The sequence below is a fragment of the Bombina bombina genome, chromosome 12 (assembly GCF_027579735.1).
Source record: "Bombina bombina isolate aBomBom1 chromosome 12, aBomBom1.pri, whole genome shotgun sequence".
Lineage (NCBI taxonomy): Eukaryota > Metazoa > Chordata > Amphibia > Anura > Bombinatoridae > Bombina > Bombina bombina.
Genome location: NC_069510.1, coordinates 123,257,092 through 123,284,789, shown reverse-complemented (window position 1 = coordinate 123,284,789; position 27,698 = coordinate 123,257,092).

Sequence of the window (27,698 nt, the reverse complement as noted above, 5' to 3'; positions counted from 1 at the left end):
CCTCCATTTTTTCACAGTTGCTTTTTTTCACAGTTGTTTGATTGTGAGCCTGCATTGTGTGGCTGGTTAGGGACCCAGGTTTATTGGAAGAAACCTTGACGAGGTACCTGGGCTTTTCCCATTTGGCCAGATGCGGTAACTAATTCTTCCATTGCTGCTTTTTATCTTAGTTGAGAGCTTGTGAGTGAGTGCTGGACTTTTTCTGTGTGTTTATATTAAAATATTTTTTTGTAATTTTCCCTGTTTGGGCCTTGCACCCAGGCCTGACTGGGGTTAACTGCCTGTGGCTCTGGTAACAGTGCAGCTTCCTGAGAGTGCTGGTTTGCACCCAGGGCTGTGCATGTTGCAGGGTCATAGGATGTGTACCCGGTCCGGCATGAGAGTGCTGACCCCACCCCCGTGTTTTGTATATGTTTGGGGAAATTACATAAGCCTGTGCACCCTCCATTTTTTCACAGTTGCTTTTTTTCACAGTTGTTTGATTGTGAGCCTGCATTGTGTGGCTGGTTAGGGACCCAGGTTTATTGGAAGAAACCTTGACGAGGTACCTGGGCTTTTCCCATTTGGCCAGATGCGGTAACTAATTCTTCCATTGCTGCTTTTTATCTTAGTTGAGAGCTTGTGAGTGAGTGCTGGACTTTTTCTGTGTGTTTATATATATATATATATATATATATATATATATATATATATATATATATAGGCTGATTTACTGTCTGTCCGACATGATACGCTGCAGTGTATCATGTCTGACAGACATCGCTGAATGAGGACATCCTACGCTGTCCGCATTCAGCATTGCACAAGCAGTTCTAGTGAACTGCTTGTGCAATGCCGCCCCCTGCAGATTTGTGCCCTATTGACCGCTAGCAGGGGGTGTCAATCAACTCGATCGTATAGGGTTGATTGCTGTACGCCGCTCAGAGACGGCGTATACAGTTAAGGAGCTGCGGTCTTAAGACCGCTGCTTCTTAACTGCGTTTCCTGCGAGCCTGAAGGCTCTCGTGGAAACAGGGCAATATGGCCCCATTCGGGCCATCATAAATCGTCCCCTATGTCTATGCATTATTTAGAAGTTTTGTAGAACATCTAACTCATTCATCATATGCACTAATCCAACCCCGCATTAGAGCTAAAGTGCAAAACCCGAAACACGGTATGCATATTTAACGTTTCTATGTTCTTCACATAGAATTTTTACAATTTTTTTTTATTATATATATATATGGGATAATGTAAAATATATATCTATACCTACTGTATATATCTATAGAAATATTTATACAGGTATAGGTATATACCCGATATATATATATATATAAATAACTCCTGTCGGGTTAGTGCTTGAATGATAAGTGTTAGGTGTTTTTCTTCTGCACGCTCCATTGACATCTACGGGGAAAAAAGGTTTGCCATATCCAAAGGCCTTCAGTTAGCTTGCGCCGGGTTTCACTCTCACACAAAACTTACTTTCAACTTGTAATACGCGTGCTACCCGACACACACAAACAGATTACTTCTAGCAATGTGTACGCTTTAGTGGGAGCTCTAAATAGTGCACCACTTGTAATACGCGTGCTACCCGACACACGCAAACAGATTACTTCTAGCAAAGTGTACGCTTTAGTGGGAGCGCTAAATAGTGCACCACTTGTAATACGCGTGCTACCCGACACACGCAAACATATTACTTCTAGCAAAGTGTACGCTTTAGAGGGAGCGCTAAATAGCACACCACTTGTAATACGCGTGCTGCCCGACACACACAAACAGATTATTTCTAGCAAAGTGTACACTTTAGAGGGAGCGCTAAATAGCACACCACTTGTAATACGCGTGCTACCCGACACACAAACAGATTACTTCTAGTGAAGTGTACACTTTAGAGGGAGTACTAAATAGTGCACCACTTGTAATACACGTGCTACCCGACACACACAAACAGATTACTTCTAGTGAAGTGTACGCTTTAGAGGGAGCGCTAAATAGCACACCACTTGTAATACGCGTGCTACCCGACACACTCAAACAGATTACTTCTAGCAAAGTGTACGCTTTAGAGGGAGCGCTAAATAGCACACCACTTGTAATACGCGTGCTACCCGACACACACAAACAGATTACTTCTAGTGAAGTGTACGCTTTAGAGGGAGCGCTAAATAGCACACCACTTGTAATACGCGTGCTACCCGACACACAAACAGATTACTTCTAGTGAAGTGTACGCTTTAGAGGGAGTACTAAATAGTGCACCACTTGTAATACACGTGCTACCCGGCACACACAAACAGGTTACTTCTAGTGAAGTTTACGCTATAGAGGGAGCGCTAAATAGCACACCACGTTTAATACGCGTGCTACCCGACACACGCAAACATATTACTTCTAGCAAAGTGTACGCTTTAGAGGGAGCGCTAAATAGCACACCACTTGTAATACGCGTGCTACCCGACACACACAAACAGATTACTTCTAGTGAAGTGTACGCTATAGAAGGAGTGCTAAATAGTGCACCACTTGTAATACGCGTGCTACCCGACACACAAACAGATTACTTCTAGTGAAGTGTACGCTTTAGAGGGAGTACTAAATAGTGCACCACTTGTAATACACGTGCTACCCGACACACACAAACAGATTACTTCTAGTGAAGTGTACGCTTTAGAGGGAGCGCTAAATAGCACACCACTTGTAATACGCGTGCTGCCCGACACACACAAAAGATTATTTCTAGCAAAGTGTACGCTTTAGAGGGAGCGCTAAATAGCACACCACTTGTAATACGTGTGCTACCCGACACACAAACAGATTACTTCTAGTGAAGTGTACACTTTAGAGGGAGTACTAAATAGTGCACCACTTGTAATACACGTGCTACCCGACACACACAAACAGATTACTTCTAGTGAAGTGTACGCTTTAGAGGGAGCGCTAAATAGCACACCACTTGTAATACTGGTGCTACCCGACACACACAAACAGATTACTTCTAGTGAAGTGTACGCTTTAGAGGGAGCGCTAAATAGCACACCACGTTTAATATGAGTGCTACCCGACACACTCAAACAGATTACTTCTAGTGAAGTGTACGCTTTAGAGGGAGCGCTAAATAGCACACCACTTGTAATACGCGTGCTACCCGACACACACAAACAGATTACTTCTAGTGAAGTGTACGCTTTAGAGGGAGCGCTAAATAGTGCACCACTTGTAATACGCGTGCTACCCGACACACACAAACAGATTACTTCTAGTGAAGTGTACGCTATAGAGGGAGTGCTAAATAGTGCACCACTTGTAATATGCGTGCTACCCGACACACACAAACAGATTACTTCTAGTGAAGTGTACGCTATAGAGGGAGCGCTAAATAGTGCACCACTTGTAATACGCGTGCTACCCGACACACACAAACAGATTACTTCTAGTGAAGTGTACGCTTTAGAGGGAGCGCTAAATAGCACACCACTTGTAATACGCGTGCTACCCGACACACACAAACAGATTACTTCTAGTGAAGTGTACGCTTTAGAGGGAGCGCTAAATAGCACACCACTTGTAATACGCGTGCTACCCGACACACACAAACAGATTACTTCTAGTGAAGTGTACGCTTTAGAGGGAGCGCTAAATAGCACACCACTTGTAATACGCGTGCTACCCGACACACACAAACAGATTACTTCTAGTGAAGTGTACGCTTTAGAGGGAGCGCTAAATAGCACACCACTTGTAATACGCGTGCTACCCGACACACACAAACAGATTACTTCTAGTGAAGTGTACGCTTTAGAGGGAGCGCTAAATAGCACACCACTTGTAATACGCGTGCTACCCGACACACACAAACAGATTACTTCTAGTGACGTGTACGCTTTAGAGGGAGCGCTAAATAGCACACCACTTGTAATACGCATGCTACCCGACACACACAAACAGATTACTTCTAGTGAAGTGTACGCTATAGAGGGAGTACTAAATAGTGCACCACTTGTAATACACGTGCTACCCGACACACACAAACAGATTACTTCTAGTGAAGTGTACGCTATAGAGGGAGCGCTAAATAGTGCACCACTTGTAATACGCGTGCTACCCGACACACACAAACAGATTACTTCTAGTGAAGTGTACGCTATAGAGGGAGTACTAAATAGCACACCACTTGTAATACGCGTGCTACCCGACACACACAAACAGATTACTTCTAGTGAAGTGTACGCTTTAGAGGGAGTACTAAATAGTGCACCACTTGTAATACACGTGCTACCCGACACACACAAACAGATTACTTCTAGTGAAGTGTACGCTTTAGAGGGAGCGCTAAATAGCACACCACTTGTAATACGCGTGCTACCCGACACACAAACAAATTACTTCTAGTGAAGTGTACACTTTAGAGGGAGTACTAAATAGTGCACCACTTGTAATACACGTGCTACCCGACACACACAAACAGATTACTTCTAGTGAAGTGTACGCTATAGAGGGAGCGCTAAATAGTGCACCACTTGTAATACGCGTGCTACCCGACACACACAAACAGATTACTTCTAGTGAAGTGTACGCTATAGAGGGAGTACTAAATAGTGCACCACTTGTAATACGCGTGTTACCCGACACACACAAACAGATTACTTCTAGTGAAGTGTACGCTTTAGTGGGAGTACTAAATAGTGCACCACTTGTAATACACGTGCTACCCGACACACACAAACAGATTACTTCTAGTGAAGTGTACGCTTTAGTGGGAGTACTAAATAGCGCACCACTTGTAATACGCGTGCTACCCGACACACACAAACAGATTACTTCTAGTGAAGTGTACGCTTTAGTGGGAGTACTAAATAGCACACCACTTGTAATACACGTGCTACCCGACACACACAAACAGATTACTTCTAGTGAAGTGTACGCTTTAGTGGGAGTACTAAATAGCACACCACTTGTAATACGCGTGCTACCCGACACACACAAACAGATTACTTCTAGTGAAGTGTACGCTTTAGTGGGAGTGCTAAATAGTGCACCACTTGTAATACGCGTGCTACCCGACACACAAACAGATTACTTCTAGTGAAGTGTACGCTATAGAGGGAGCACTAAATAGCACACCACTTGTAATACGCGTGCTACCCGACACACACAAACAGATTACTTCTAGTGAAGTGTACACTTTAGAGGGAGCGCTAAATAGCACACCACTTGTAATACGCGTGCTACCCGACACACACAAACAGATTACTTCTAGTGAAGTGTACGCTTTAGAGGGAGCGCTAAATAGCACACCACTTGTAATACGCGTGCTACCCGACACACACAAACAGATTACTTCTAGTGAAGTGTACGCTTTAGAGGGAGCGCTAAATAGCGCACCACTTGTAATACGCGTGCTACCCGACACACACAAACAGATTACTTCTAGTGAAGTGTACGCTATAGAGGGAGCGCTAAATAGTGCACCACTTGTAATACGCGTGCTACCCGACACACACAAACAGATTACTTCTAGTGAAGTGTACGCTATAGAGGGAGCGCTAAATAGCACACCACTTGTAATACGCGTGCTACCCGACACACACAAACAGATTACTTCTAGTGAAGTGTACGCTTTAGAGGGAGTGCTAAATAGTGCACCACTTGTAATACACGTGCTACCCGACACACACAAACAGATTACTTCTAGTGAAGTGTACGCTATAGAGGGAGCGCTAAATAGCACACCACTTGTAATACGCGTGCTACCCGACACACACAAACAGATTACTTCTAGTGAAGTGTACACTTTAGAGGGAGCGCTAAATAGCACACCACTTGTAATACGCGAGCTACCCGACACACACAAACAGATTACTTCTAGTGAAGTGTACACTTTAGAGGGAGCGCTAAATAGCACACCACTTGTAATACGCGTGCTACCCGACACACACAAACAGATTACTTCTAGTGAAGTGTACGCTTTAGAGGGAGCGCTGAATAGCACACCACTTGTAATACACGTGCTACCCGACACACACAAACAGATTACTTCTAGTGAAGTGTACGCTTTAGAGGGAGCGCTAAATAGTGCACCACTTGTAATACGCGTGCTACCCGACACACACAAACAGATTACTTCTAGTGAAGTGTACGCTATAGAGGGAGCGCTAAATAGCACACCACTTGTAATACGCGTGCTACCCGACACACACAAACAGATTACTTCTAGTGAAGTGTACGCTTTAGAGGGAGTGCTAAATAGTGCACCACTTGTAATACACGTGCTACCCGACACACACAAACAGATTACTTCTAGTGAAGTGTACGCTATAGAGGGAGCGCTGAATAGCACACCACTTGTAATACACGTGCTACCCGACACACAAACAGATTACTTCTAGTGAAGTGTACGCTATAGAGGGAGCGCTGAATAGCACACCACTTGTAATACGCGTGTTACCAGACACACAAACAGATTACTTCTAGTGAAGTGTACGCTATAGAGGGAGTACTAAATAGTGCACCACTTGTAATACACGTGCTACCCGACACACACAAACAGATTACTTCTAGTGAAGTGTACGCTATAGAGGGAGCGCTGAATAGCACACCACTTGTAATACACGTGCTACCCGACACACACAAACAGATTACTTCTAGTGAAGTGTACGCTATAGAGGGAGCGCTGAATAGCACACCACTTGTAATACACGTGCTACCCGACACACACAAACAGATTACTTCTAGTGAAGTGTACGCTTTAGAGGGAGTACTAAATAGCGCACCACTTGTAATACGCGTGCTACCCGACACACACAAACAGATTACTTCTAGTGAAGTGTACGCTTTAGAGGGAGTACTAAATAGTGCACCACTTGTAATACACGTGCTACCCGACACACACAAACAGATTACTTCTAGTGAAGTGTACGCTTTAGAGGGAATTACATTTTATTTCATACACCATTCAACCTGGGAATAATTCATTTTGAAAGACACAATCACTTTAAATACATAGGCCTAGATTTGGAGTTCGGCGGTAGCCGTCAAAACCAGCGTTAGAGGCTCCTAACGCTGGTTTTGGCCGCCCGCTGGTATTTGGAGTCAGTGATTAAAGGGTCTAACGCTCACTTTTCAGCCGCGACTTTTCCATACCGCAGATCCCCCTACGCCATTTGCGTAGCCTATCTTTTCAATGGGATCTTTCTAACGCTGGTATTTAGAGTCGTTTCTGAAGTGAGCGTTAGAGCTCTAACGACAAAATTCCAGCCGCCTGAAAATAGCAGGAGTTAAGAGCTTTCTGGCTAACGCCGGTTTATAAAGCTCTTAACTACTGTACCCTAAAGTACACTAACACCCATAAACTACCTATGTACCCCTAAACCGAGCTCCCCCCACATCGCCGCCACTCGATTAAAATTTTTAACCCCTAATCTGCCGACCGCCACCTACGTTATACTTATGTACCCCTAATCTGCTGCCCCTAACCCCGCCGACCCCTGTATTACATTTATTAACCCCTAACTTGCCCCCCACAACGTCGCCGCCAGCTACTTAAAATAATTAACCCCTAATCTTCCGACCGCAAATCGCCGCCACCTACGTTATCCCTATGTACCCCTAATCTGCTACCCCTAACATCGCCGACCCCTATATTATATTTATTAACCCCTAATCTGCCCCCCTCAACGTCGCCGACACCTGCCTACACTTATTAACCCCTAATCTGCCGAGCGGACCTGAGCGCTACTATAATAAAGTTATTAACCCCTAATCCGCCTCACTAACCCTATCATAAATAGTATTAACCCCTAATCTGCCCTCCCTAACATCGCCGACACCTAACTTCAATTATTAACCCCTAATCTGCCGACCGGAGCTCACCGCTATTCTAATAAATGTATTAACCCCTAAAGCTAAGTCTAACCCTAACACTAACACCCCCCTAAGTTAAATATAATTTTTATCTAACGAAATAAATTAACTCTTATTAAATAACTTATTCCTATTTAAAGCTAAATACTTACCTGTAAAATAAATCCTAATATAGCTACAATATAAATTATAATTATATTATAGCTATTTTAGGATTAATATTTATTTTACAGGCAACTTTGTAATTATTTTAACCAGGTAAAATAGCTATTAAATAGTTAAGAACTATTTAATAGTTACCTAGTTAAAATAATAACAAATTTACCTGTAAAATAAATCCTAACCTAAGTTATAATTAAACCTAACACTACCCTATCAATAAAATAATTAAATAAACTATCTACAATTACCTACAATTAACCTAACACTACACTATCAATAAATTAATTAAACACAATTCCTACAATTAAATAAACTAGCTAAAGTACAAAAAATAAAAAAGAACTAAGTTACAGAAAATAAAAAAATATTTACAAACATAAGAAAAATATTACAACAATTTTAAACTAATTACACCTACTCTAAGCCCCCTAATAAAATAACAAAGCCCCCCAAAATAAAAAATTCCCTACCCTATTCTAAATTAAAAAAGTTACAAGCTCTTTTACCTTACCAGCCCTGAACAGGGCCCTTTGCGGGGCATGCCCCAAGGATTTCAGCTCTTTTGCCTGTAAAAAAAAACATACAATACCCCCCCCCCCAACATTACAACCCACCACCCACATACCCCTAATCTAACCCAAACCCCCCTTAAATAAACCTAACACTAAGCCCCTGAAGATCTTCCTACCTTGTCTTCACCATCCAGGTATCACCGATCCGTCCTGGCTCCAAGATCTTCATCCAACCCAAGCGGGGGTTGGCGATCCATAATCCGGTCCAGAAGAGGCTCCAAAGTCTTCCTCCTATCCGGCAAGAAGAGGACATCCGGACCGGCAAACATCTTCTCCAAGCGGCATCTTCGATCTTCTTCCATCCGGAGCGAAGCGGCAGGATCCTGAAGACATCCAGCGCGGAACATCCATCCGGACCGACGACTGAACGACGAATGACTGTTCCTTTAAGGGACGTCATCCAAGATGGCGTCCCTCGAATTCCGATTGGCTGATAGGATTCTATCAGCCAATCGGAATTAAGGTAGGAATTTTCTGATTGGCTGATGGAATCAGCCAATCAGAATCAAGTTCAATCCGATTGGCTGATCCAATCAGCCAATCAGATTGAGCTCGCATTCTATTGGCTGTTCCGATCAGCCAATAGAATGCGAGCTCAATCTGATTGGCTGATTGGATCGGCCAATCGGATTGAACTAGATTCTGATTGGCTGATTCCATCAGCCAATCAGAAAATTCCTACCTTAATTCCGATTGGCTGATAGAATCCTATCAGCCAATCGGAATTCGAGGGACGCCATCTTGGATGACGTCCCTTAAAGGAACAGTCATTCGTCGTTCAGTCGTCGGTCCGGATGGATGTTCCGCGCTGGATGTCTTCAGGATCCTGCCGCTTCGCTCCGGATGGAAGAAGATCGAAGATGCCGCTTGGAGAAGATGTTTGCCGGTCCGGATGTCCTCTTCTTGCCGGATAGGAGGAAGACTTTGGAGCCTCTTCTGGACCGGATTATGGATCGCCAACCCCCGCTTGGGTTGGATGAAGATCTTGGAGCCAGGACGGATCGGTGATACCTGGATGGTGAAGACAAGGTAGGAAGATCTTCAGGGGCTTAGTGTTAGGTTTATTTAAGGGGGGTTTGGGTTAGATTAGGGGTATGTGGGTGGTGGGTTGTAATGTTGGGGGGGGGGGGGGGTATTGTATGTTTTTTTTTACAGGCAAAAGAGCTGAAATTATTGGGGCATGCCCCGCAAAGGGCCCTGTTCAGGGCTGGTATGGTAAAAGAGCTTGTAACTTTTTTAATTTAGAATAGGGTAGGGAATTTTTTATTTTGGGGGGCTTTGTTATTTTATTAGGGGGCTTAGAGTAGGTGTAATTAGTTTAAAATTGTTGTAATATTTTTATTATGTTTGTAAATATTTTTTTATTTTCTGTAACTTAGTTCTTTTTTATTTTTTGTACTTTAGCTAGTTTATTTAATTGTATTTATTTGTAGGAATTGTGTTTAATTAATTTATTGATAGTGTAGTGTTAGGTTAATTGTAGGTAATTGTAGGTAGTTTATTTAATTATTTTATTGATAGGGTAGTGTTAGGTTTAATTATAACTTAGGTTAGGATTTATTTTACAGGTAAATTTGTTATTATTTTAACTAGGTAACTATTAAATAGTTCTTAACTATTTAATAGCTATTGTACCTGGTTAAAATAATTACAAAGTTGCCTGTAAAATAAATATTAATCCTAAAATAGCTATAATATAATTATAATTTATATTGTAGCTATATTAGGATTTATTTTACAGGTAAGTATTTAGCTTTAAATAGGAATAAGTTATTTAATAAGAGTTAATTTATTTCGTTAGATAAAAATTATATTTAAGTTAGGGGGGTGTTAGTGTTAGGGTTAGACTTAGCTTTAGGGGTTAATACATTTATTAGAATAGCGGTGAGCTCCGGTCGGCAGATTAGGGGTTAATAATTGAAGTTAGGTGTCGGCGATGTTAGGGAGGGCAGATTAGGGGTTAATACTATTTATGATAGGGTTAGTGAGGCGGATTAGGGGTTAATAACTTTATTATAGTAGCGCTCAGGTCCGCTCGGCAGATTAGGGGTTAATAAGTGTAGGCAGGTGTCGGCGACGTTGTGGGGGGCAGGTTAGGGGTTAATAAATATAATATAGGGGTCGGCGGTGTTAGGGGTAGCAGATTAGGGGTACATAGGGATAACGTAGGTGGCGGCGGTTTACGGAGCGGCAGATTAGGGGTTTAAAAAAATATGCAGGGGTCAGCGATAGCGGGGGCGGCAGATTAGGGGTTAATAAGTGTAAGGTTAGGGGTGTTTAGACTCGGGGTACATGTTAGAGTGTTAGGTGCAGACGTAGGAAGTGTTTCCCCATAGGAAACAATGGGGCTGCGTTAGGAGCTGAACGCTGCTTTTTCTTCTGTTATGTGTGATCAGTCCACGGGTCATCATTACTTCTGGGATATAACTCCTCCCCAACAGGAAATGCAAGAGGATTCACCCAGCAGAGCTGCATATAGCTCCTCCCCTCTACGTCACTCCCAGTCATTCTCTTGCACCCAACGACTAGATAGGATGTGTGAGAGGACTATGGTGATTATACTTAGTTTTTATAACTTCAATCAAAAGTTTGTTATTTTACAATAGCACCGGAGCGTGTTATTGCCTCTCTGGCAGAGTTTGAAGAAGAATCTACCAGAGTTTTTTACTATGATTTTAACCGGAGTAGTTAAGATCATATTGCTGTTTCTCGGCCATCTGAGGGAGGTAAAAGCTTCAGATCAGGGGACAGCGGGCAGATGAATCTGCATTGAGGTATGTAGCAGTTTTTATTTTCTGAATGGAATTGATGAGAAAATCCTGCCATACCGTTATAATAACATGTATGTATACTCTACACTTCAGTATTCTGGGGATGGTACTTCACTGGAATTACTCTGTAAAAAGTACATTAAACCTTTTAATAGGTATTTATTATGTTAAACGTTTTTGCTGGAATGTAGAATCGTTTGCATTTTCTGAGGTACTGAGTGAATAAATGTTTGGGCATTATTTTTCCACTTGGCAGCTGCTTGTTTTAATTGTGACAGTTTCGTTTCTCTCTCACTGCTGTGTGTGAGGGGGAGGGGCCGTTTTTGGCGCTCTTTGCTACGCATCAAAAATTTCCAGTCAGTTACTCTTGTATTTCCTGCATGATCCGGTTCATATCTAACAGAACTCAGGGGTCTTCAAACTTCTTTGAAGGGAGGTAGATTCTCTCAGCAGAGCTGTGAGACTTATATATTGACTGTGATTAAAAACGTTGCTCTGTAATTTTTACGTTTCAAATTTAATTATTGTTACTTTACTAATGGGAACAAACCTTTGCTAAAAGTTGTGTTGTTTTCAAGGATTGATGCTATAACAGTTTTTTCAGTTCATTATTTCAACTGTCATTTAATCGTTTAGTGCTTCTTTGAGGCACAGTACGTTTTTGTTAAATAAGATTGTAACCAAGTTGCAAGTTTATTTGCTAGTGTGTTAAACATGTCTGATTCAGAGGAAGATACCTGTGTCATTTGTTCCAATGCCAAGGTGGAGCCCAATAGAAATTTATGTACTAACTGTATTGATGCTACTTTAAATAAAAGCCAATCTGTACAAATTGAACAAATTTCACCAAACAGCGAGGGGAGAGTTATGCCGACTAACTCGCCTCACATGTCAGTACCTGCATCTCCCGCCCGGGAGGTGCGTGATATTGTGACGCCTAGTACATCTGGGCGGCCATTACAGATAACATTACAAGATATGGCTACTGTTATGACTGAAGTTTTGGCTAAATTACCAGAACTAAGGGGCAAGCGTGATCACTCTGGGGTGAGAACAGAGTGCGCTGATAATACTAGAGCCATGTCGGATACTGCGTCACAGTTTGCAGAGCATGAGGACGGAGAGCTTCATTCTGTGGGTGACGGTTCTGATCCAAACAGATTGGATTCAGATATTTCAAATTTTAAATTTAAATTGGAGAACCTCCGTGTATTACTAGGGGAGGTTTTAGCGGCTCTTAATGATTGTAACACTGTTGCAATACCAGAGAAATTGTGTAGGTTGGATAAATACTTTGCGGTACCGGCGAGTACTGACGTTTTTCCTATACCTAAGAGATTAACTGAAATTGTTACTAAGGAGTGGGATAGACCCGGTGTGCCGTTCTCACCCCCTCCAATATTTAGAAAGATGTTTCCAATAGACGCCACCACACGGGACTTATGGCAAACGGTCCCTAAGGTGGAGGGAGCAGTTTCTACTTTAGCTAAGCGTACCACTATCCCGGTGGAGGATAGCTGTGCTTTTTCAGATCCAATGGATAAAAAATTAGAGGGTTACCTTAAGAAAATGTTTGTTCAACAAGGTTTTATATTGCAACCCCTTGCATGCATCGCGCCGATTACGGCTGCGGCAGCATTTTGGATGGAGTCTCTGGAAGAGAACCTTAGTTCAGCTACGCTGGACGACATTACGGACAGGCTTAGAGTCCTTAAACTAGCTAATTCATTCATTTCGGAGGCCGTAGTACCTTTAACCAAACTTACGGCTAAGAACTCAGGATTCGCCATTCAGGCACGTAGGGCGCTGTGGCTAAAATCCTGGTCAGCTGATGTAACTTCTAAGTCCAAATTACTTAATATACCTTTCAAAGGGCAAACTTTATTTGGGCCCGGTTTGAAAGAAATTATCGCTGACATTACAGGAGGTAAGGGCCACGCCCTGCCTCAAGACAAAGCCAAAGCTAAGGCTAGACAGTCTAATTTTCGTCCCTTTCGGAATTTCAAAGCAGGAGCAGCACCAACTTCCACTGCTCCAAAACAGGAAGGAGCCGTTGCTCGTTACAGACAAGGCTGGAAACCTAACCAGTCCTGGAACAAGGGCAAGCAGGCCAGGAAACCTGCTGCTGCCCCTAAGACAACATGAATCGAGGGCCCCCGATCCGGGATCGGATCTAGTGGGGGGCAGACTCTCTCTCTTCGCCCAGGCTTGGGCAAGAGATGTTCAGGATCCCTGGGCGTTAGAGATCATATCTCAGGGATACCTTCTAGACTTCAAATTCTCTCCCCCAAGAGGGAGATTTCATCTGTCAAGGTTGTCAACAAACCAGATAAAGAAAGAAGCGTTTCTACGCTGTGTACAAGATCTGTTATTAATGGGAGTGATCCATCCGGTTCCGCGGTCGGAACAAGGACAAGGGTTTTACTCAAACCTGTTTGTGGTTCCCAAAAAAGAGGGAATTTTCAGGCCAATCTTGGATTTAAAGATCCTAAACAAATTCCTAAGAGTTCCATCGTTCAAAATGGAAACTATTCGGACAATCTTACCCATGATCCAAGAGGGTCAGTACATGACTACAGTGGATTTAAAGGATGCTTACCTTCACATACCGATTCACAAAGATCATTACCGGTATCTAAGGTTTGCCTTCTTAGACAAGCATTACCAGTTTGTAGCTCTTCCATTCGGATTGGCTACGGCTCCAAGAATCTTCACAAAGGTTCTGGGTGCCCTTCTGGCGGTACTAAGACCGCGAGGAATTTCGGTAGCTCCGTACCTAGACGACATTCTGATACAAGCTTCAAGCTTTCAAACTGCCAAGTCTCATACAGAGTTAGTTCTGGCATTTCTAAGGTCGCATGGATGGAAAGTGAACGAAAAGAAGAGTTCTCTCTTTCCTCTCACAAGAGTTCCATTCTTGGGGACTCTGATAGATTCTGTAGAAATGAAGATTTATCTGACAGAAGACAGATTAACAAAGCTTCTAAATGCATGCCGTGTCCTTCATTCCATTCAACTCCCGTCAGTAGCTCAATGCATGGAGGTGATCGGCTTAATGGTAGCAGCAATGGACATAGTACCCTTTGCACGTCTACATCTCAGACCGCTGCAATTGTGCATGCTGAGTCAGTGGAATGGGGATTACTCAGACTTGTCCCCTACTCTGAATCTGGATCAAGAGACCAGAAACTCTCTTCTATGGTGGCTTTCTCGGCCACATCTGTCCAGGGGGATGCCATTCAGCAGGCCGGACTGGACAATTGTAACAACAGACGCCAGCCTACTAGGTTGGGGCGCTGTCTGGAATTCTCTGAAGGCTCAGGGACAATGGAATCAGGAGGAAAGTCTCCTACCAATAAACATTCTGGAATTGAGAGCAGTTCTCAATGCCCTTCTGGCTTGGCCCCAGTTAAGAACTCGGGGGTTCATCAGGTTTCAGTCGGACAACATCACGACTGTAGCTTACATCAACCATCAGGGAGGGACAAGAAGCTCCCTAGCAATGATGGAAGTATCAAAGATAATTCGCTGGGCAGAGTCTCACTCTTGCCACCTGTCAGCAATCCACATCCCGGGAGTGGAGAACTGGGAGGCGGATTTCTTGAGTCGCCAGACTTTTCATCCGGGGGAGTGGGAACTTCATCCGGAGGTCTTTGCCCAAATACTTCGACGTTGGGGCAAACCAGAGATAGATCTCATGGCGTCTCGCCAGAACGCCAAACTTCCTCGCTACGGGTCCAGATCCAGGGATCCGGGAGCGGTTCTGATAGATGCTTTGACAGCACCTTGGAACTTCGGGATGGCTTATGTGTTTCCACCCTTCCCGCTGCTTCCTCGATTGATTGCCAAAATCAAACAGGAGAGAGCATCAGTGATTCTAATAGCGCCTGCGTGGCCACGCAGGACTTGGTATGCAGATCTAGTGGACATGTCATCCTGTCCGCCTTGGTCTCTACCTCTAAGACAGGACCTTCTGATACAGGGTCCATTCAAACATCAAAATCTAACTTCTCTGAAGCTGACTGCTTGGAAATTGAACGCTTGATTTTATCAAAACGTGGTTTTTCTGAGTCGGTTATTGATACCCTGATACAGGCTAGGAAGCCTGTTACCAGAAGAATTTACCATAAGATATGGCGTAAATACCTATACTGGTGCGAATCCAAAGGTTACTCCTGGAGTAAGGTTAGGATTCCTAGGATATTGTCCTTTCTACAAGAAGGTTTAGAAAAGGGTTTATCGGCTAGTTCATTAAAGGGACAGATCTCAGCTCTGTCCATTTTGTTGCACAGGCGTCTATCAGAAAATCCAGACGTCCAGGCCTTTTGTCAGGCTTTAACTAGAATCAAGCCTGTGTTTAAAACTGTTGCTCCGCCATGGAGTTTAAACCTTGTTCTTAACGTTCTACAAGGAGTTCCGTTTGAACCCCTTCATTCCATTGATATAAAGTTGTTATCTTGGAAAGTGTTATTTTTAATGGCTATTTCTTCGGCTCGGAGAGTCTCTGAGTTATCAGCTTTACATTGTGATTCTCCTTATTTGATTTTTCATTCAGATAAGGTAGTTCTGCGTACTAAACCTGGGTTCTTACCTAAGGTAGTCACTAACAGGAACATCAATCAAGAGATCGTGGTTCCTTCTCTGTGCCCGAATCCTTCTTCAAAGAAGGAACGTCTTCTACACAATCTAGATGTAGTTCGTGCCCTCAAATTCTACTTGCAGGCAACTAAGGATTTTCGACAAACGTCTTCCCTGTTTGTCGTGTACTCTGGTCAGAGGAGAGGTCATAAGGCTTCGGCTACCTCTCTCTCCTTCTGGCTTCGTAGCATAATTCGTTTAGCCTATGAGACTGCTGGACAGCAGCCTCCTGAAAGAATTACAGCTCATTCTACTAGAGCTGTGGCTTCCACTTGGGCCTTTAAGAATGAGGCCTCTGTTGAACAGATTTGCAAGGCTGCAACTTGGTCTTCGCTTCATACTTTTTCCAAATTTTACAAATTTGACACTTTTGCTTCTTCGGAGGCTATTTTTGGGAGAAAGGTTCTTCAGGCAGTGGTTCCTTCTGTATAATGAGCCTGCCTATCCCTCCCGTCATCCGTGTACTTTTGCTTTGGTATTGGTATCCCAGAAGTAATGATGACCCGTGGACTGATCACACATAACAGAAGAAAACATAATTTATGCTTACCTGATAAATTCCTTTCTTCTGTTGTGTGATCAGTCCACGGCCCGCCCTGTTGTTTTTTAAGGCAGGTAGATATTTTTTTTAAATTATACTCCAGTCACCACTTCACCCTTGGTTTCTCCTTTCTCGTTGATTCTTGGTCGAATGACTGGGAGTGACGTAGAGGGGAGGAGCTATATGCAGCTCTGCTGGGTGAATCCTCTTGCATTTCCTGTTGGGGAGGAGTTATATCCCAGAAGTAATGATGACCCGTGGACTGATCACACAACAGAAGAAAGGAATTTATCAGGTAAGCATAAATTATGTTTTTGCAGGTGTTAGGTTTTTTTTCAGCTCAAACAGCCCCATTGTTTCCTATGGGGGAATCGTGCACGAGCACGTTTTTGAGGCCGGCCGCGTCCGTAAGCAACTCTGGTATCGAGAGTTGCATTTGCGGTAAAAATGCTCTACGCTCCTTTTTTGGAGCCTAACGCAGCATTTGTTTGAACTCTCGATACCAGAGTTAATTTTATGGTGCGGCCAGAAAAAAGCCTGCGGAGCGTTAACAGCCCTTTTACCGCCGAACTCCAAATCTAGGCCATAGTTACAGCTTTAGTTTTGCATTATTAAATATGTTAATTGATTTTTCTACAAAGATAGAGACCCTATAGTTCTTATACCATTACAGTTTATGATTGGCACCTTAGGTAATGTTTTTCTGTATCTATGGGGCCCATTTATCAAGCTCCGAACGGAGCTTGTGGGCCCGTGTTTCTGGCGAGTCTTCAGACTCGACAGAAACAGCAGTTATGAAGCAGCGGTCTAAAGACCGCTGCTCCATAACCCTGTCCGTCTGCTCTGAGCAGGCGGACAGTAATCGCCGAAATTCAACCCGATTGAGTACGATAGGGTTGATTGACACCTCCCTGCTGGCAGCCCATTGGCTTGTGAGCTGCTAGTGCATTGCTGAATACGGAGAGCATATTGCTCTCCGCATACAGCGTGGCCCCAATGTATTTGAATGTATTTACTCACCAGATTGCCCCTTAACCCCTTAATGACCACAGCACTTTTCCATTTTCTGTCCGTTTGGGACCAAGGCTATTTTTACATTTTTGCAGTGTTTGTGTTTAGCTGTAATTTCCCTCTTACTCATTTACTGTACCCACACATATTATATACCGTTTTTCTCGCCATTAAATTAACTTTCTAAAGATACCATTATTTTCATCATATCTTATAATTTACTATAAAAAAATGTATAAAATATGAGGAAAAAATGGAAAAAAACACTTTTTTTAACTTTGACCCCCAAAATCTGTTACACATCTACAACCACCAAAAAGAAAACATGCTAAATAGTTTCTAAATTTTGTCCTGAGTTTAGAAATACCTATTATTTACACGTTCTTTGCTTTTTTTGAAAGCTATAGGGCCATAAATACAAGTAGCATTTTGCTATTTCCAAACTACTTTTTTTCAAAATTAGCGCTAGTTACATTAGAACACTAATATCTTTCAGGAATCCCTGAATATCAATTGACATGTATATATTTTTTTTTAGAAGACATCCCAAAGTATTGATCTAGGCCAATTTTGGTATATTTCATGCCACCATTTCACCGCCAAATGCGATCAAATACAAAAAATCGTTCACTTTTTCACAAATTTTTTCACAAACTTTCGGTTTCTCACTGAAATTATTTACAAACAGCTTGTGCAATTATGGCACAAATGGTTGTAAATGCTTCTCTGGGATCCCCTTTGTTCAGAAATAGCAGACATATATGGCTTTGGTGTTGCTTTTTGGTAATTAGAAGGCCGCTAAATGCCGCTGCGCACCACACGTGTATTATGCCCAGCAGTGCAGGGGTTAATTAGGGAGCTTGTAGGGAGCTTGTATGGTTAATTTTAGCTTTAGTGTAGTGTAGTAGACAACCCAAAGTATTGATCTAGGCCCATTTTGGTATATTTCATGCCACCATTTCACCGCCAAATGCGATCAAATAAAAAAAAAACGTTAAATTTTTCACAATTTTAGGTTTCTCACTGAAATCATTTACAAACAGCTTGTGCAATTATGGCACAAATGGTTGTAAATGCTTCTCTGGGATCCCCTTTGTTCAGAAATAGCAGATATATATGACTTTGGCGTTGCTTTCTGGTAATTAGAAGGCCGCAAAATGCTGCTGCGCATCACACGTGTATTATGGCTAGCAGTGAAGGGGTTAATTAGGAAGTTTGTAGGGAGCTTGCAGGGTTAATTTTAGCTTTAGTGTAGAGATCAGCCTCCCACCTGACACATCAGACCCCCTGATCCCTCCCAAACAGCTCCCTTCCCTCCCCCACCCCACAATTGTCCCCGCCATCTTAAGTACTGGCAGAAAGTCTGCCAGTACTAAAATAAAAGCTTTTTGGGGGGTTTAGGTTTTTTAAAAAAAAAAAAATTCTTCTGCTGTGTAGGACCCCCCTTAGCCTCCAACCTCCCTGATCCCCCCCAAAACAGCTCTGTAACCTTCCCTATCTGCCTTATTGGGGGCCATCTTGGGTACTGGCAGCTGTCTGCCAGTACCCAGCTTGCACAAAAAAGGGTTTTTTTTTTTTTTTTCCTTAGTTTTTTTTTTCTGTAGTGTAGCTTCCCCAAACACCCCCCCCCCCCCCCCCCCACCACAAACCCCCACCACCTCATTGATCGTAATTTTTTTTTTTTTAGTTTTTTTAACTGATTGCCTTTTTCTGTAGTGTAGCAGTTCCCACCCGCTCCCTCCCCGCGCACGCCCCCGCCCTCCCGTGCACGCGTGCGCGTCCGTGCGCGCCCCCGGGCATCCCCGCCCCCCTCCGCATCTCCAGGGCCATCGATGGCCGCCACCCGCCTCCCGGTACTGCTCCCACCCACCATCGAAGGAAGCCACCGATCTCCGGTGCAGAGAGGGCCACAGAGTGGCTCTCTCTGCATCGGATGGCTTCAAAAGGTTATTGCAGGATGCCTCCATATCGAGGCATCACTGCAATAACCGGAAAGCAGCTGGAAGCAAACAGGATCGCTTCCAGCTGCTTTCCACACCGAGGACGTGCAGGGTACGTCCTCAGGCGTTAACTGCCTTTTTTTTGAGGACGTACCCTGCACGTCCTCGGTCGTTAAGGGGTTAAAATAGAATATGTCACTACTGTGGTCCTTATAATCATTCCCATCTAGTCTCGATCCTCCTTTTCACATAGCATTTTTCTCTAACAAATTAACAAAAAACACAAGATCTGCGCTCTGCAGATGTGTACTCGTTAGGGTTCCAGTAAAGCTGCTATTTATACACAGCATTCTCTTGAAGCTGCAGTGACTACAGCCTTTAGCATGCTATATACTTCCTCATCAGCTGTCTTTTCAAGCCTGTGCAGCTTTAATTGAAAAACTGCTCTAAAATCTCCTTAAAACACCAAGGCCAGATTTACAGTCCATAAGAGTTTGATGAGAAAACTTTGTATACACCTCTGATGATGTGGCTCTTCATTTTCCATGTCATTTCAAGCTATTTAAAGGGACATGAAATTCAGTGTTGAATAGTATTTGTAAAAATAAACAAATTATTAAATACCGTATGTTATGAATTCTTCACCTGTTTATGAGATATACAAAAATATACAGCTTTCCAAACCCTCCAGTAGACACATTATAGCAGTAGTATTATGGCGGTCTACCTAAAGGGACAGTCTACTCCAAAATTGTTATTCTATAAAAAGATAGATAATCTCTTTATTACCCATTCCTCAGTTTTGCATAACCAACATGGTTATATGAATATACTTTTAACCACTGTGATTGCCTTTTATCTAAGCCTCTTTTGACAGCCCCCTTATCACATGGCTATTTATTTATTAAATATTGACTTGCATTTTATCCAATTAGTGCTGTGTTGTGCATAACCCCACGGGCATGAGCATAATGTTATCTGTATGGCACATATGACTTAGCAGTGTCTTGTTGTGAAAAGCTAATAAAAAAGCATGTGATAAGAGGCTGTCTGAAATGGCTTAGAAACAGGGAGAAATTTAGAGGTTTAAAGGCTATAAAGTATATTAATATAATAATGTTGTTTGTGCAAAGCTGGGGAATTGATAGTAAAGGCATTATCTAGCATTTGATAAAATAACAGTTTTGGTGTAGACTGTTTCTTAAGTTCTGTGCATGTGCATTGGGCTCCTGGTGACCTCATTGCTGATGTCACCAGCTTTCGCAGTGTTCGGCTCTGAAGCGTCTTTCACAGTGTTATATCAGTGAGACATAAGATAATTAGGGAGAAACATGAGCGTGGTGATATCACTGGCATCCCCACATTCCCCAGGCAATGCCAATGCACTTGACCATCAGGGATGTGGAGGTGAGTGCAGGAGGGTGATGCGATGAGCTCCAAAAGCCCCCTCTAAATAACGACAAATGTTTGTCATCAGTACTTAGCACATTGAGGCCTATTTATCTAAAGACTGAAGACTCGCCAGAAACAGGGGCCCTCAAGCTCCATTCGGAGCTTGATAAATGGGCCTCATTGTGTGGAAAATGACCATGTGTCGTCACATTAAAGGGGTTAAATATTCTCAGTTCAGATTAGAAAGATTTTTTCAGTAGGAGTTGATTTGCATGCACTGAGTGGAGCGCAAATATCACGCTCACGAAAGCACAATTATGTGCTCCACTCCTAATCTAGGCCTTTGTCGGGTATTAAGTGTAACCCTACCCCATTTTCCATTTAACATTCAGCAACTTGGTCATTTTCATAGGAAAATTAGCATCCCTGAGTATGTTGTTTAGTAAATTCAACAAGATGGGACAAAAGACTTGCACTTGAAACCCTCACCTGTGATCGACTCAGCTAACAGATGTGCAGATATATTTTTAAACATGTACTAAACTCATGAATTTACATCTACATTAGATCCCTATGTTTTGTTTATATATTTTCTTCATGGTTTTAAAAATGTATTTTTTATATAATCAATATATAAAATTATGATTGGATATGATTTGATATATTTTATGTTTATATTTATAGGTACTTTTTATATGTAAAATAGTAGGATCAACATACTTCTTAACTATTCATATGATAGCAACATTTTGACCCTATATTTAATGGACGTAAAGTTGAGTCCATTAATTGTCGCTTATGATAAGCAAATCCTTGGAATGGGATCAATGTGAACTGTGGCAAATTAACTTTTTTTCCAATTGGATAATGGGCACCAAAACAGCCTTCAGCTGCCATAATTATGCAGTGTAAATGAAATTCAGTTAGCTTTATAAACTGCTGAAAGGTGTTATCAATCAGTCAAAACATATTATAATGAGCAGTGTAAACTCAACCTATATGTTTTATGCGTTCTTATTCTGATTTAGTGGACTTGGTAAAGTTCTGCTGAGTGATAAACTCACATGGCTATATATAAACTGTATGACGTTTTCCCATATGCTCTCTAATACTGTTTCCAGAACATCTATTTATTAATCATTTAATTTATTTGGTTAAAGGAAAGCCTATCCGCCAGAGACATCTGTTACAAACAATAACGTAGATTACCATCTTTTCAAAAAACGGGGATGGATTTTTTTTAACAGTTCTCACACTGTAAATCATGAAACTACTAAGTGACAAGGTTTAGAATATCGCCTAAAGTTCCAAACCTTTTTGTACAGAACAAGGTTTTCTTTTGCAAAATTTCAATTACTGTAAGGAGATGGCAACGTGAGGTTCTAGATACTGTAAATCCTGATTTCTTTCATGTAATTGGCAAAAGTCCATGAGCTAGTGACGTATGGGATATACAATCCTACCAGGAGGGGCAAAGTTTCCCAAACTCAAAATGCCTATAAATACACCCCTCACCACACCCACAATTCAGTTTTACAAACTTTGCCTCCTATGGAGGTGGTGAAGTAAGTTTGTGCTAAGATTTCTACATTGACATGCGCTTCTCAGCATTTTGAAGCCTGATTCCTCTCAGAGTACAGCGAATGTCAGAGGGACGTGGAGAGTATTACCTATTGAATGCAGTGATTTTCCTAACGGGGGTCTATTTCATAGGTTCTCTGTTATCGGTTGTAGAGATTCATCTCCTACCTCCCTTTTCAGATCGACGATATACTCTCATATACCATTACCTCTACTGATAACTGTTTCAGTACTGGTTTGGCTATCTGCTATATGTGGATGGGTGTCTTTGGTAAGTATGTTTTTATTTCTTGACACCTTAGCTATGGTTTGGCACTTTATACATTTATATAAAGTTCTAAATATATATATTGTACTTATATTTGCCATGAGTCAGGTTCATATATTTCCTTTTGCAGATTGTCAGTTTCATATTTGGGAAAGTTAATATTGCTGAAAAATTTTTCTTACCTGGGGTTTAGTCTTTTTTCAATTGACTACTTGTTTTAATTTGCGGGCTGTCTTAGGCTCGCGGGTGCGCTAAATGCCACACTTTAGTGTGTCATTCTTGGCGCAATAATTTTTTGGCGCGAACAGGGCACGCGCGTTGACGCAAGTTCGTCATTTCCGGCGTCGTAGTTGACGCAGGGGTTCACACAGGGTTGCGTCGTTAGTGACACGAGTGTGTAACTTACGGACATGGTTGGTGCCAAAAAATGTTCTAGTTGCGTTGTGCGTCATACTTGGCGCCAAATTTTTTTAATTATTTATTGCCCCATTGCTTTTGCCTCTTGCCTTTTTCTAAGTCAGAGGGCTATGCTATTTGCATTTTTCCCATTCCTGAAACTGTCATATAACGAAATTGATAATTTTGCTTTATATGTTGATTTTTCTTTTACATTCTGCAAGATGTCTCAATCTGATCCTGCCTCAGAAGTATCTGCTGGAACTTTGCTGCCTGACATCGGTTCTACCAAAGCTAAGTGCATTTGTTGTAAAATTGTGGAGATTATATCTCCTAATGTCATTTGTATTAGTTTTCATGATAAACTTTTACATGTAGATAGAATGTCCATTAGTAATAGTACATAGCCAGTTGCAGTTCCTTCAACTGCTAATGTACATGATATACCTGTGAATTTTAAAGAATTATTTACTGATTCTATTCAGAAGGCTTTGTCTGCATTTCCATCTTCTAATAAACGTAAGAGGTCTTTTAAAACTTCTCATAAAGTTGATAAAATTTCAAATGACCGACAACATAATGAATTATCCACTTCTGATGAGGATCTATCTGATTCAGAAGATCCTTCCTCAGACATTGACACTGACAAATCTACTTATTTATTTAAAATAGAGTAGATGTGTTCTTTGTTAAAAGAAGTGTTAATTACTTTGGATATTGAGGAAGCTAGTCCTCTTGATATTTAAACTAGTAAACGTTTAAATGCTGTTTTTAAACCTCCTGTGGTTACTCCAGAGGTTTTTCCTATTCCTGATGCTATTTCTGACATGATTTCTAAGAAATGGAATAAGCCAGGTACTCCTTTTAATCCTTCTGCAAGGTTTAAAAAATGCTATCCTTTACCAGTGGTTGCAATAGAGTTTTGGGAAAAAATCCCCAAAGTTGATGGGGCTATTTCTACTCTTGCTAAACGAACCACTATTCCTATGGAAGATAGTACTTCCTTTAAAGAGGAATTGTAGCAAGAAAAAAAGGTGACAGTATGTTAGCACTCTTGTGATTCTCAATAAAGCATATGTATAGTAGCAAGGAGGGTCACCTTGATACAGGTTGTAAATAAAACTTAACTTTTATTCTAATTGAATTAATATATACATATAGTGTAGATATATATAAGTGAATAAATGTGTTAAAACAGATTAAAATAGAAAGTTCCAACACAAACTCCTGAATGCTCAAATCTGCAGAAATGCAGCAAGGAGCGAGAGTAAGTGTCGGTCTGTGTGGAAGCTGATAAGCCTAGTAACGGCTAAAACAATAGGCATTATAACAGCAATAATAGTGGATAAGGTTACCTAAACATGCCTGATGCGCATTTCGCCGTTCACCGGCTTTCTCAAAGGCTAACCCGATCAGGGTTTGTCTCCAAGCCTTTAAATAAATTATGGGCCAATCAGAGTGGAGTGTGGCTACACACCCACTAATCCAACCTATCAGCAGAATTGGCCCTCATTGGATGGAGGCCATCATGTGATCACGTCAGTCTGTTAATGAAAATATATCTTCTGCAATCAAGAACGTTTTTGTTATTGTGGCAAAGTTAATGTGTTAATATTTATAAGTCACAGACATACAGCTTTCATTTAGTAAGTCACAATCCGATGTTATCCTACACCAATAAGTTGCACGGATCAAAGGAGAATCCTAATAATAATGTGGCCGTTACCAAGGATATATGATACAAATGTAATTGACAGTGTGCTATAAAGTCCGCCTCCGTGTCGGTACCAACTGATTTGCCCTTGTTATAAACTAACACACATTATAGTCGGATTATATTAAAAACGTTCATAAGCATTGCCAGCAGTATTTGGAAGCCTAATTATTATGGATCTTAATGTGAAGATAACAATTTATAATGGCTTGTCCTGTCCGGTATAGTAACCAATCAGCTTATAGTCAAGATGAAAACAGCCCTTGAGACTTCAACGATTGGCTAATTCACTTGTCAATCTATAGAAATATAATGAATTGTAAATCCGTTTAGAAATATTTTGACACTATGTTAACATCGGTTGAAACGTCAGAGCCCCATCTTCAGCAAATGACCCATCAGTGTACCAAGATATAAGTTCAAAATTCACAGTCCAGTTAGAAGACCAATCCTACAATTAGAATACTAGTGACAGTGTGTCATATATTACGATCCTTATGTCCTTTAGAAAATGAAAGTTACAATGCGACTCTCATTAATACCATCAGTTAAGAACAAATGATATCACAATTTATCATCAACATTACAGTAAGTAAATAAACGTGTGCATCAACCTACACCATCACAGAGAGTACTATTACAAATCAGCTCCAGAAAAATAATAATAATAACCTCCAGTGTTTCACTGTAACCATGCATATTCCCAGACTTAAATTATGTTACCAGGTCACATCTGTAGACCATAATAACAAAAGTCTATATTCTTGGTACGATAATGAACCTCTATTGGTATGCCAGGGAGAACTGTGAATTTATTTCTCCCCTATGTCATCCGGTCACTATAATACAGTTGGCATTAATCTTCTATAATTTGAATCTTCAAGCATTTAATCCAATTGGGATGACCGCACGAACCTGTGTGGTCAAAGGGAGCGCTCCCACAAATGATCTCAGTATGACCAATCGCAATATGACAATGACCTTTCGCAGTGACCCTTTGTTATAATACATATAATGTCATAATTTTATTCTATACACTGTATTATGAGATATATTACACATGCTAATCGAATATTGTTCTGAATAAGATCAAAGATTAAAGCAAGGTTCCTATTTACGTTGTCAATTCCTGTGTATTACCCATATTAACCGATTATTATTCCAAATTAGGTCTAAAATTAAAATTGTCTTTTATTACTCTTTAGAAGGGTAGAATGAGTTTGAAAAAATATTTTTATATATATTTTGCATTTAAGGGTCCTGTCAAGAAGGTGCAATTATCATAGATAGATAGATTGTATATTGTTCAATACAAAATGTATCTTAAAGTATATGACACCATATTATGATGATCTCTATGTTATCAGTCCCAGGTGTATGTAATACACAATTGAATATACATATGAACAATAGAATTATAATGAAAATTATTCTCTTAAGTATAAGAAACACATGGGTGGGAGTGTGTCTCTATTATGTACGGAGGGACCAGGTTGATACATAATGTAAAACATAAATAATAATAAGAGATTCTATAGGAATGAACCAAAACCATCCTGTTCGTTTAGTCCATAGGGTGAGAGTGTATTTAGCCAGAATATCCAACGGCATTCAGCCTGTAATAACATGGATTCCACGTCTATACCTGGTTTGATAACCTGTAATACACATATTTTTAATAAGGGTTTTGTACCATGCTGGTGTAAATAGTGTCGTGCCACAGGAGTCAATTTTTTGTCATTCTTTTTATCTGATTCACAATTTTTTATACTGTTAATGTGTTCTCCCATTCTAACACGAAGTTCACGAGTCGTGATTCCAATATATCTTTTTCCACAATTACACAGTAAACAGTATACTACATTTTTGGTTTTGCAGTTTGCGAATCCATACATGTGTTTCGGCCCAGTTACAGTGTTGAACTATCTTTCATTGCTAATGTATTTGCAGAAGCTGCACCCTCCACAGGGGTATGTCCCGCATATGTTCTTCTTACTCGGTCTGCTTCTCACAAAGTGACTTTGTATTAGTCGATTTCCAATAGTTGGTGCTCTCCTCCAACTAGTTTTGATTTGGTTTCCTACATATTTAGAGAGTACCATGTCTGATTTTAAAATATCAACATGTTTGTTTAATATCCTATTAATGGTATTATGCTCTGCATTATACATAGTCACAAATCTCACTGATTCTTCTATCCCCCTGGATTTGATCTTGGGGGTTAGAAGTGAGTCACGGGTAGTTCTTTTTGCTCTCTGAAATGCAGCACAAATTATTTTGCGGGTATATCCTCTCTCTTTCAATCGTTTTTCGAGCTCCTTTGCTCTTTGATGGAAAATATTGTCATCTGTACAATTCCGTCTAAGTCTTAAAAATTCCCCAATGGGGATACCTCTCTTTGTTTGCATGGTATGACAACTATTGAATTGTAACGTAGAATTTGTGGCCGTTTCCTTCCTGTATCGATCAGTTTTTAGTCTATACTCATTATCCTTATAGATAGTTACATCAAGGAATTCAAATTGTTGGATGCTTGTGTTGTAGGTTAATTTTAAGTTTAAGTCATTTGTGTTCAATATTTTAATGAATTCTTTGAATTCGATCAGGCTACCTGTCCAAATAATGAACAGGTCGTCTATGTAGCGACTCCATAGACTAATATGTTTAGTGTAATGTTGTAAGTTATCATCAAATACAATTTCACGTTCCCACCACCCTAAATAGATGTTTGCATAGGTGGGGGCACATGAGGAGCCCATTGCGGTGCCCTGGAGATAAAAGTTGTCATTGAACACAAAATAGTTGTTCAGTAGTGAAAGGATAAAGTCGTTACGTTCTTTATTTTCAGTAGATTTCAT